Consider the following 13,237-nt stretch of genomic DNA (forward strand, 5'->3'; position numbering starts at 1 on the left):
ACACATTTTCTGATGAAATCCAAGATGGCGGCGAGATCCAAGATGGCGGCCAATTTTTTGCTACTTCAAATGAAAGCTCTATCATTCCTCTTGAAAACGATGTGTTGGTTGCCGGGGGTTCAATGACAAATTCAAGAGAAATAAATCAATTAAAAGGTCAAGAATTGCTCAAAAATCACTTTTTGAAAAAACCGTTTAACCGATTTGTGCCCGAGGGGTCACTCAATATGAATTAACCAAAGTGGTTCTCTCATTTTTTCGCTACTTTCAATCATTTAGACATAAAAATATCCTTTTTGAAAAACCTCATGTCACTAGTGGGACGGTTTCAGCGAGAATTGCTCAGTGTTCTTTTCAACGGGTTCCTAACAACATCCCTCTCTATTTCAAGCTCATTGAGACAAGAATGTCCCATGAGTATGGCAATATTTGCTTTGTATCTCGGGCCACTTATTAGATAGGTTTAACGCAACATAAGAGGCATGTTAATCGATGAAATTTTCATGAACTTCATTGCGTACGCTGAAGATTTAAATCTCTTTATTAGGAACGATAGCGAGTTTTATATGGCGTGAACGGTAATCGATTATTTCAGTATTTACTTAAAAATCAAATTGAATGTAGAAAGAGATATAATTATTGCATAGTTTATCCACAAATTATAATTCTTCACGAAACGTTGTACGGTGAAGAATTTCTCGTCGGTAAATACGAAATTCTCCAACTTTCCTTTCGCGACACACTTTACCAGTGCCTTGGCTTTTTCTACTCGTTTTTATTATCACCTTATACCTTCTGAATCTTAACCCTCCCAGCTGGTCTTGAGGTATGATGCTGACCTAGCAAGTAAGTCGTCAAGGGTTCAACTCTCAGCTCGGGAGAGACTATTAGTGTCAGTAGGATCGTAGCGCTAGCCCCGCAATTTTCTTGTACATTTAACAGTTGGCTGCGGAGTCTGTGTATAATAAACAGAAAGTCGAGTTCCGAATCGAAATGTAGCACCAAAGTTTTTCTTTTACCTTCTGGATCTTGTAGGACTTGGTTTGAAGTTTATGTTTCAGGATTTGACAAAGACTTCGATAAGATTTGTTTAGATCCAACGTCAACTATTTCACTCAGGGCGCCCCTTGACGGTTTTTACCATGGCAGGTATGATCCCAGTAGCTCGACATTCCTCTCCACACCATTTTTGGTACTTCCGGTCTCTTGGTAGCTTATACCTGTACGATATCTGCGCACATGTAAATCGGACAGCTTTATGTCACAAAATATCAAAAAATTGGTCGCAGTGACCAAAATACCCAACACGGAAATCGGACAGCTCACGATCTATGTTTTCCTGCAAGTTTCCAGCTCGAAGTAAAGTACCCACAACACTACAACCCACTAACGAATGAAATGGTGGCTGATGCAGCGAAAAAATTAAAGTGTTCTTGTTCACCTGGCCCAGATGGAGTACCTGCTGCAGTTTTAACCCATTGTATAGCAGCATTAGTAGAATCGCTTTGTTGTATTTATAACCGTTCGTTCCATGAAGATACATTTCCGTTATTGTGGAAACAGTCCTACATGTTTCCAGTTTACAAAACCGGCGACCGTAGAAACGTGAAAAATTACCGCGGAATAACAAGTCTCTCTGCTGCGTCAAAACTTTTCGAAATTATAGTGTGCGATGTACTTCAAGAGCGTACTAAAAATTATATTTCCTTTGACCAGCATGGTTTCATGCCTGGCCGATCAGTGGCTAATAATTTACTGCAATTTACCTCTACCTGTATTGCGAGTCTGGAACAGAAGGCTCAGATGGATGTCATATATACGGACTTGAAAGCCGCTTTTGACAAAACTGACCACCGAATACTGCTCTGCAAACTCTCCCGACTTGATGCTTCAAGTAAACTAGTTTCGTGGTTCAAATCGTACCTTTCGGATAGAGTACTGCAAGTTAAAATTGATTCCTGCACTTCGAAACGGTTTTCTAACGCGTCAGGAATCCCTCAGGGAAGCAACCTGGGTCCACTGCTCTTCATATTATTTTTTAATGATGCCGCTCTTTTACTACAGAATAACTGCAAACTAGTTAATGCGGACGACCTAAAACTTTATTTCGTTGTGCGTACAGCTGAGGATTGTGAACGTCTGCAATCATTACTTGATATTTTTGCCAATTGGTGTCATAGGAATAAGCTGTGTCTTAGTATTGACAAATGTGTATTAATGACGTTTCATCGCATCCCCAAGCCTATTACTTTCGCGTATGTAATTGATGGCGTAACACTCAGGAGAGTAGATCAGGTGAATGACCTTGGCATACTGTTGGATACAAAAATGTCGTTTGACCTTCATCGTTCGGCGATTATTTCTAAAGCGAGTCGTCAACTGGGGTTCATCTCGAAAATAACTAAAGACTTTTCTGATCCCCATTGTTTCAAGGCTTTATACTGTGCGCTAGTTCGTCCTCTTCTGGAAACTGCTGCTGTAGTATGGTGCCCATATCAAACATCGTGGAGTTTAAGAATTGAGCGCATCCAGAAACGTTTTCTTAGACTGGCCCTAAAGAATTTACTATGGCGCAATCCATCAGAACTTCCACCGTATCCTGACCGATGTCGACTCCTGGGTTTGGACACACTGCAACGACGACGAACAATTCAACAAGCGTTATTAATTGGAAAGCTTCTTAACGGAGAAATCAACTCACCTTGGTTGCTTTCGATTCTAAATTTGCGAGCACCGCAGAGAACGTTGCGCAACGATGCGTTGCTTGTGCCTAGGTTCCATCGAACATCTTTTGGTTATAACGAACCAGTCACTGCGTGCATTCGTGCCTTTTCAATGGTAGAAAACTTATTCGTATTCAACGAACCCAGCCATAGATTTAAAAATAGGCTATTTAGATCGAATTTGTTGTAAATTAGGTTTTAATTCATTAAGACTAAGTGTCAGATGAGTTTTAAGTACAAATACAAATACAAATACAAACACTACATGTCTGTTCGAGAGCCATTTTCGTCAGATATCTCACAAAAGTAACCATTGACAGTCAAGATACAATGTAAATAAAGCGACGACGCATTGGACGACCCATGCGGTTTGTTGTGCATAGGACATTGCTCAACAGTGTTTCAAGCGGAGATTTTTGCAATTCTTGAATGTGCTTGCCTGACTAGAAAATACAGACATACAAATATTTGTATGCTTTTGGATGAACATCCAAGATTGTCTGGGAATGTATTTTCACATTGCGACAGCTATGTCAAACAAACTAAGTAAATTTGTATTGGGTTCCAGGACATTGTGCATTGGTGAGAATGAAAGGGCAGACGAACTTGTAAAACAGGGAACAGTTTATCGGCCCAGAACCTTTCTGTGGTATACCAAACCGTGCAATGGAAATGGAGCTTAAACGCTGGGAGGAACAAAAAGTTATACCCAATTGGTTGGATGCCAAAAAGTGTTCCCAATCTAAAAGATTTATAACAACAAACGAAAATCGTTCAAAAAAGCTCCTAGAACTCAACAAAATAGCTCTTTGTACATACATCGGCCTAGTAACGGGCCACTGTCCGAGTAGATATCATTTAAAAAACATTGGCCGGGTTCAGAAGACATTGCACAATCGTCCAGAAACCAAATTTAGGGGGAAATTTGGGTCTAGAGCGCTATAGCAATGTTTTAGAGAAAAACTTTCTTCTACAAAGTTGTTACATATGATAAAGCGCTTATAGGAAAATTATCAAAAATTAGGGTGACCAACATTTTCGATGAAGTATCTAACTTTATCTAGGGTGATAATAAAAACGGCTTCACTCGATGTATTTTATTTTCAAAAATTCATAACTTTTGAACCACTGGATCGATTTTCGATCTTTTAGGATCAAATTAAAGGCAATTACTTCTAGTTTTAAGTAAAAATTACCCTGTGTGCATTTATATGCACATTATATGAAAATATTGAAATTTTTATCATGTTTTTCAATTGAATTTACTCAAATTTAAAAAAGGACATATTTTTAAAAATTTCTCCATTTCTAGAGTCAAATGTGCCCTTTAAATTGAAACCAAAAAAAAAAATTTATGTTTGCCCCAAAAAGAATGACAAACCAAAGAAAAACGCATATTTGTTTAACTTTGAGTAGAATTGAGATATTCACGATGTCAGCATTGCAAACTGTTTCTCTTAAAAAGCCCAAAAAGTCGTTCCAAAACAGTTTCAAGATAAAAATTAAAATTAAAAAGCTAGAGCGCAAAATGTGTTTTTTCTATATAAGTCGGATGATTTCAAAGATGGAGAGAAACTTTTTTCTACAAAGTTACTTAAAATTAATGGAGATATACCATTGTAGATCAACTTTTTCTTCTATCTTCAAAGATAAAAAAGTTAGATACTTAACTTCATCGAAATTTCGGACACTCTAATTTTTGATATTTTTTCTATAAGCGCTTTATCATATGTAACAACTTTGTAGAAGAAAGTTTTCCTCTAAAATATTGCTATAGAGGTCTAGACCTAAATTTGCCCCTCAATTTGGTTTGTGGACCATCGGAACATCTGCTGTACAGTTGTGAAGCACTATTTAAACGCAGATCAAGGTTTCTTGGCAGTGGCTGTTTACAAAGATACCAAAGAGATTTGGTCATTGAATACTTTACACAGCTCTACTTACGGCTGTACCAATCTACGGCCGGGTGAATCGGTTCGCTTTTCGCGTTTAGCCTGGCAGAGGCCTAATGCGCACGGCCAACACAATAGAAAGGTGTTTTCACATTGAAAATTAGTCACGGCTTTACTGGAGTAAGTGTTGGCAAATGCATCTACCGCTAATACCGCCGCTATCGTACGAAAGCGCGTCGTTTCATGTGGGGAATAATATCAACAACGACAAATGACGCGCGTCTAAGCACATCCAAACTGTTTCGCCGTGCCGCTTCCATTTACTTCCTTATAACATCGGCCTCAGGGAAGTACCGGCTGCACCTACCGCTGCGGCTGTTACCATACTGCTACTGGTACCCAAAGCTATTAACTCTTCAAATTAAGTGTTTTATTTGTTCTCAAAAGAACAATTGTTCAATTCCATATCGGATATAATGCAATCGCATCTCTGTGATATTACCGACAGTAATATTCTTCTGAACAAAATAATCCAACTTTTCCATTAGAGAAAGTGCCGGCTGATATACAGCAAAAAACTCGCCCGATCGCTCGCGTTGGCGTTCAGCCTGGCAGAGGCCTGAGACGTGGTGACCACCCACAGGGCAAGTGATTTGTTTAATTTGAAGGCAGCCACAGGCGCAACCCGCTGCTATCCTCTGTTACTGCTTAGTGCTAATATCTGCTGCTACTGCTGTCAACGTTGTGGACGGTCCATCCAGCTCACTTTCCGACTAATGAATGTAGCTAGTTTTCCCAGAAACACTTTTTTATAGCCGAAGGGTGCTACGTAATAGGCCACGCCTTTCATTTCAGTTTTACCATTTTCTAATGTTCTTTAGACGAATTATATCACAATTCGCATTTGATTTTTGTATCCAGCGAATAAACACCGATGGTGCCCTCACACACGCAACGGTTTTAACCCGTATCTTATTACGGTTTGTAACATTAAGCGATTTCGTTTGCTCGCTGTTGCGTGTTGCATCATGTTGCAACTTGGCAGCTGGGAGACGACGAAATTCTGTTTATGCTGATTGATTGAATCGACTTCATATTAGCTCTGCATAGTCGAACTAACTGCTTTTGTGAATGCGTTCTAACAGGGCAGTTTATTATTCAAAGTCGGTTATGCTGATCGCAGCCTTTGCGCTGCCCCTACAGTGGGGGGTTTTACTATATAAAGTGAAAGTAAAAATTAGACAACTACAACAGAATTTGATTGCATCCCGCATAGAATGTCTGCTTGTGTTGATGCCAGAAAATTATTAACCTTCAATTTTTTGTTTATTTGCCTTGAAAAAATCATTTTGCGGTACAAAATCGGTTACTGATTACAACTTTTGAACTGCCCTAACATTGGGGTATTAAGATACACGGACAACATGCACTGTGGAAGCTATTTTACATTCAGTAAATTCGACAGGTGCGACAGATTCAAATTGCTAGGATGCAGTACAGAATGCTTGCTTGCGTTGACAAAAATTATTAACTTTCAATGACTTGTTCATTTGCCTTGAAAAGGCATTTTGATTTCCAAAATTGGATTTCCTGATGGCAATCTTCATGCTGCCCCAACACGGGGGGAATAATGGCTGTCTGGCGACACACGCTGAGAAAAACCGCGTGGTGACCAACCACAGGGCTAGTGCTGCTGCTAAGGAAGGACGACTGCTGTTGTCGCTGTCTAGAACTATTATGAGCGGCTCCAGCTGAAACATGCTCTCATATAGGCCAAATAGCATGTTTTCAATTGCAAGGTATACGATCCTGTCGACCGTGCTTGGGAAGCAATCATAGAACGATCAATCAGAGGTCGAATTTTTCGTTTTGACAAGGCTTGACTATTTTCAATAGTACAATAGTGAGAATAATAAAATTACAATTATCTTATTTTGGGAAGAATCTTAGAAGATTTTCCAATCTATTGCTGCAAGAACGAAGGAAATCCATCGAATACCAACCGATTTATTAGCGTTTGAAATTGGACATATTTTTCTCTTTTTTCGGTTTTAGATTTTCATTTCACATCCCTATGTAGCCAAACGTCCTGAGAGAAGTATTCTACTTCAAAAATGGCTAAGTTCCATGCATTCAAAGCCCAAAAACCTCAACGTGCAAATACGCATTGCAAATAGAGTTCTAAGCAGGTTGCAAATTTTCACTGTCAGTGATAGATTCTCAGTTGAAACTGAATACTACGAATATCAGTATCAACACGAACGAGCTAACAGTGATAATTGCTTCCAGCGCCAATCAGTTGACAGTGGTAATGCTGACTAGCAGCATTACTGTGATTTCGCACATGATTTGTTGCTTTAGCGATGTTTATGCGGTGTAGGATGAAGGTGCCCAATAAGGTATACATATTAAAAAGGAGTGGCAGATACGATTTCAATATGCGACCAGAGGTGGCGAGTAAAATGTTGTGACGTCACAACAATCGTTTACGTTCGGCATTCAGTGCGGATATTCGACAAATTGTTCTTTTTCGAGTTTTTAACGTTCTACGGTTATCATGGCTCTAGGATTCTTGAATAAGAATCGTGAGTGGGAATCCTCCGGATCGTGTTTGCGATTCCTTTCACGATTCCGTCACCGTGTTAATCAGTATCCTGGGGATTCTTACTCAGGATTCTCTGCGTGTTAGTAAGGGTAGCGAGTCAATCAATGACTGAGCGCTCTACTTACGACGATATTCATCCACAGATAAATTGTCATAAAAGAAACTAAAAAACTCAAAGACCTACGATCCATCGTTGATCGCAAGAGGTGGAAAATACGAAATATTCAGGCATAGGCATTTAAAGTAATTTACAAGAGAATACGTTATCGTTTTCGTCAGTCAATTTTAAAAGATTTCGTAATCTATGAAAATATCTGGGAGACACATGTTGATTCTGATATTATCATAGTACAAAAATATAATGCATTCCATACGATTTACGATCCATGTTTCAAACAACATTCATGCATGTTCCTGCGCCAAACTGTGTATAATTGGTTGTTGTGCCGTCACGATCTCAGCACGCGAAAAATGTTGTTATCTAACACTTGCAACCATGCTCATCTGCCGCTCCTTCGTATATACCTTATTGGAAGGTGCCTACCTACTCCATTGACTTCATGCAATAGATTGGCTCAGATAAAATAATTTCGATATTAATTAAGATGTATCATTTATATAACTGACATGATTATTGACTGATAGTTGACTTGGGTGACACTCAATATCAGTTTGAAGTGAGTGAGAGTGAAACTGCTGTTGAATCACTTTCATTTTTCTGTGTCGAAATTTCGCAACACTGGTTCTAAGTTTATTTACAAAAGGGTTCGTACACAAATAACGTAACGCTATGCATGTTATGTAACGCTAAATCTATATCTTAGACAACTTCTATGTAACAACAAGTAACATTCGATATCATTCCTTCCCTCTGAAATTACGTAACGCTGAACAACCTGCTCCCCTCAAAATTGTTAATTTTGAGCAAACTTACAGTTACGTAGCAATCTCAACTAGCCCCCTCTCCCTATGTAACAATAAAGAACGCAAACCAACCCCGCTCCCCCCTTCATGCGTTACGTAATTAGTGTACGACGCAAAACATCGATCCAATCCCAATCAAATATACTGCCGTAAAACGCATATCAGTCCCGTCTGCGAAATCATCGAACGGAGAACAGCGAAAGAAGAACTCAAATGCTTAATTCGATGAAAAACGATCCGTTTGAAATATAGATATTGCGACTTTTACGCCAAATTGGACTAGCCCGAAATACACGATTATCACAGTCGAATCTCGCACACGATTTCGCAGTTTGGGTGACGGGTATCGATACTAGCGTTATCGAAACGCTTGACAGAAATATTTTATTATATAGACAAAAAAAACTCTATCATGACTGCTACCTTAGTAGGTTAATAAGAAATCACTCCAGCAATGGTCAGTGCTTGATACCTATGTATATTAATAAAGTATACTTAAAACCGTGAGGTCTAGTATCGATACAATGACAATTGAGAAAGTATCGATACTTAGTATCACCCAATCAATCATGCAACACTTAGTTTTGTTTTGATATTCAACCTAATTTTCAACTAAAGCTGCTCAAAAATATTGGCCCTGACACAAGTAAAAGAGATTTTAAGGGCTGTTCGCACCTACGCGAATTCTCATATGCAATTGTCAATTTATGCGTGAAAACAAAAGCAAAAATATTTCCCTCTTTCACTTTCGCAAATAAAAACCAAACCAATATCAACAGAGTCGTCAGGGCCAATATACTTAATGTTGCAAATGAAAAACAAAACAAACAATGAACCCAAAAAAAAACTGCCACTGCGCTACTGAGATGTCAATTTGATAGAGCGAAATAAGAAATTGGGCAATGAATGATTATCACAGAACTCCAAATAGTCATGCAAGGTGAATATGTTTTCATCCAGAATTGATGGATTTTAATGTTTTGTTACTTTTATTTCATAAAAAGTCAATTCATAACAATTACAATGGAATAAATCATAGTGGACTGATATGTGATTATTTTGCATTACAATCGCAATAATCGCATGTTTATGTCCACTGAGCTGAGACTGAATCAGTTTGTTGTTGTTCACAGTTATCAAACTTTTTTGTTTTACTGAAAGTGATTCTTTTTTAAGGTATGGAACTAAATTTGATCTCGTGCAAAATACCTTTGTTAGATCTGATCTTTGCTTGTTACGCCAATAGCTCCGTTGAGATCGTGTAATATCGTGAATTCTCAATCCAATATTGCTCAAAGCTTTGTCCAACAACAATTTTTGAATTTGATTCAGAGTTGTAGAATGGTAATACAGTTATAACTATTGTTATAACTGTATTACCACCGAGTAACAGTGAATGACAATGAACTCATGTCCTGGGCTCAAATCCATTTGTGCCCGCTGTTAGCTACTATATAGAGGTGTATGAATAGTGGTGGTGATACGCTATCACGTTTACACATACAGATGTTACAGTTTTTGACACATGACCTGACCAGCCATGTTTCAAGGACTAACATCTCAGCGTGTGTGTAAACGAGATAGCATATCACCGCCACTTTTCATACGCATAACATAGCATCTGTCAATGGGGCCCGCAAATCGCGGATCCGCTGCGATGTTAGCTGCGATGAAACAAAGCAAATAAGATAGAGATGCCAGCTAGCTGCACATAACGCGATGCCATAAGGCTGCCTTTTCCAATCCCTCGCTGTACATTTGATAGAATATTACATCGAGGATACAGAAACGTCATACCTGATACGAAAACGTCAAAATCTGATACAAAAAACGTCAATGTCAGTCGGATTGTTTTCATTGTTTCGTTGTTTCGGTTGGGGCTTAGACCTTGCGCTTCTCGGGTAGACGTGGTTGACACAGTGGATCTGGTGATTATCCAAGAAAATGATGTAATCTAAGTAAAAACCTCTTACAAATTTATATATGAGCTCTCCGCTCGAAAATAAAAGGAACGGCGAGATTTTTTTACGTATCTACAGCAAACACAAGCAAGAAAACAAAAAAAATAAAAACATTGGATTTGACGTTTCTATGTTGTACTGTTATAACTCATAGCATATTCCCTCGGTCAAATCATGCTAACAATAATAATGCAGCAGTGGTATTACGCAAATGGGCCAATAGGATGGTTTTTTATATCTACTTTCAAATATATCTAGCCTGTAAAATGAGGTTTCAAAAGTGAAGTCATGAGAAATTAAAAGATGACTCCTATTCCTGCACTGTGTCACCATCACAACGAAAGTTGTTTCATCGAAGAAAAGCTCTGGCTGCTACTGTTTATCGAAGAAACGGCATTCATTTCGCTAATTTATTTTTGAGAGATTGTTTTTGCAGCTATTTAATTTCCAATTCTGAACATTTTTTCATTCTTTCTTCCTGGTTGGTTGGTGTGGAAATTCCTCAGCCGCTTGGAGGAGCGCACTCGCGAAAAACGACGGCATTTCTGTTTTCTGTATGGTACTTTGTGCAATGCGTATTTCACCGATGTGCAAACATAAATCGCTACCAGAGAGCTATCTGAGAGCAATTGTCATTTTTATTGTTGTCAACATATATAAATATTATCTCGTATTATGTATTACTGGACATTTGAAGTATAGTTTTGAAGCTAAGCAAAAAAAAATGTTGGAGCAAACGACATTTTTTTTCCTTGTACCTCCTTTCGACAGTTGCCACAAGATTGCACAACAATAGCGAAATATTTCGGACTCAACCGGCTGATCAGGTTCAAATGACACTAACCGATCGGGTCGTGCGGAACGATCTCGACGATCGATCGATCACTTGAACCTGTTTGATTGATTTTGTGAAATCAATTATATATCACCGAATCTCGGCAAATGCGGACAGGTGGAGGCAAGGATGATATTTCAAAACATTTGCTGCATTTTTTTCCTTATTTCAATCAAAATGAACTCGAACTGCTGAACACAATTCAGCCTCAGTGTAATAACATTGGAACTCTGGTAATGCTACAGTTCAAATTTCTGTTCAAAGGAATCCAATGATGGTCTATTTTTGTTTGTCAATAGACAAATGAATCTACACCTTTTTGTCCTTTTCCACCCATTACAAGTGTTCATAACAATAAAATTTAAATTTGCATGACCAAATTGATCGCTCCCAGCTGTCGCAGTGCAACAGACAGAAAGAAAAACCGGGAAAATTCAGAAGCTCACTCCCCTTGCTACTAGAGTGGTAATATTCGAAGGTGACTACAGCATTCTCTAAATGTATTTCCAATAAATCTGCATTAGCGTCATCCCAAAGCAGTAGGGAGGAATTTTCGAACACTTGACTTCGGTTCACGACCGGAGTTTTACGGTGGAAAAAAGGAACATTAGTACTCATTGCATAGAAAGGCGAGGAACATTCCTCCATTCTTCGCCAATAAATTTAAATCGAAATTTACATAAAGCAATAAATGCGCTTCACTACTGGCTGAGGGAAAATTCCTATGCAAACGGTTCTTTCTTTTTCTTTTATTGTTAAAACTCTTGGCGGTAAAGTGGCTGTAAAAGAAGTCAAGTGCGTGTAGTCTGTACAGAGTGGAAAGCTTTGTAGCGGATGTCCTATCTATTCAGAAAGCTGTTCAATTCGGAGAACTTTATGCTTTGGTGAAGCGTGTTATATCCGTCCCTCGGACCAGGCTGAGTGGAACCACAGTGCCAGTTAGTACGTGACAGCACGTTTTAGCTAACATCGGCTCTGAAACATGCATTGTACGAGTAACACATACACACAGAAACGTGTCGAGCTCAAACACATTCGTAAGCGCAACGAAGGGGAGAAAGCATGCGTAGTCGTTTTTATGATTATTATGCTCCACCCGTCATCGGCTTGCCGCATTTACGCCCCATACCCACTCCCGATTTTTTTTTTCGACTGCTACTGCTGCGGCTGGCGGAGAAGATGAGTCGCCGCGATGAGCGTGCCGTGAATACCGAAACAGAAAACGATCGATTGCTGTTTGGCCGCAGTGAGTTCTGTTCTGCGTCGTCCCTTGGTTGATGAAATATTGGAATTGAATAGGTCCTGAATTCAAAGTCAGGTGTTTTCATTTGTTAAGCGATTGAAAAATTTGTTGAAGATATGGCGTTGTGTATCCGCAGACACTCTGCGGTTCTAACGTTTTTTGGTAACGTGCCAATTGTTAAACAATCATCAAAATCATAGCATTTATTATCACGAACTATCTGTGTTTCGAACTGAACCATGTATTTTTGAAATACAAACACTGCGAATGATTTTCTTTTTGTTCGAATGTTTGCCTCTTTTGAATGCTTCGGATTCACTATTAGTACCTGCTGCCAGGAAAAAAATTTAATTTCAGTTAATGGATCTCATCATCAGTTGGCTTCCAAAAATCGATTTTTTTACTGTAATCGTTAGGTTTAGTACTGTCTGCCGGGGTGATACGTACAGCAATACCAGCCCGTGTCATGAAATTCACCATGGAAAAAATCAGGATTTAGGCCCATAATGGGTTAAGCTATAACGAGCACTAACTTTTCTAAAAATACATTAGCATTGGCTCAATCTCACCCCTTCTAGCTCACATCTTATTGTGCCAAAGACAAACAATTGAGTTTACTAAACAATTGTTCCTAAGATAACAGAGACATACATCATCACAATACAAAAAATAAGTTCTCGAAATAATAAAGTTGAAATTTTCATCCCACTCAAGATTAATTGTCTTGATGTAGTAGTACGTTATAATTTTGAAGTTTTTAGAAAATAGTTTTATTTAGAACTGCTTTAGTTACCGTACTGTGGAATCATTATCTATCTAACTATTCATCTAGCTAGGGTGACTTGCAAGAAATGCATCAGAAATCATGATCGAGAGAGGGTAAGCAATCAATTTCAAGCAGCTTATGCAGCCTTCTGTGATTTTATTCAGTATCCAGGAAATGACAACAATTTTGGTTGATTTTTTTCGCAGTTGTTTATTTATACATTTTTTTGTAATGAACGGTTTTTCATATATTCTGATAAATCTGTTCCTTGCTAAGTATGGTACTCGA

The 13,237-nt window shown here is 38.6% G+C and overlaps 1 protein-coding gene across 1 annotated transcript in view; it reads left to right on the plus strand.

Moving 5' to 3' along the window:
• Positions 1–13,237, plus strand: part of LOC129722233 (zinc finger protein 184-like) — a 66,825-nt gene that overhangs the window by 18,171 nt on the left and 35,417 nt on the right. The window lies entirely within an intron of this gene.

Source organism: Wyeomyia smithii, chromosome 2, assembly GCF_029784165.1.
Source record: "Wyeomyia smithii strain HCP4-BCI-WySm-NY-G18 chromosome 2, ASM2978416v1, whole genome shotgun sequence".
Classification (NCBI taxonomy): Eukaryota; Metazoa; Arthropoda; class Insecta; order Diptera; family Culicidae; genus Wyeomyia; species Wyeomyia smithii.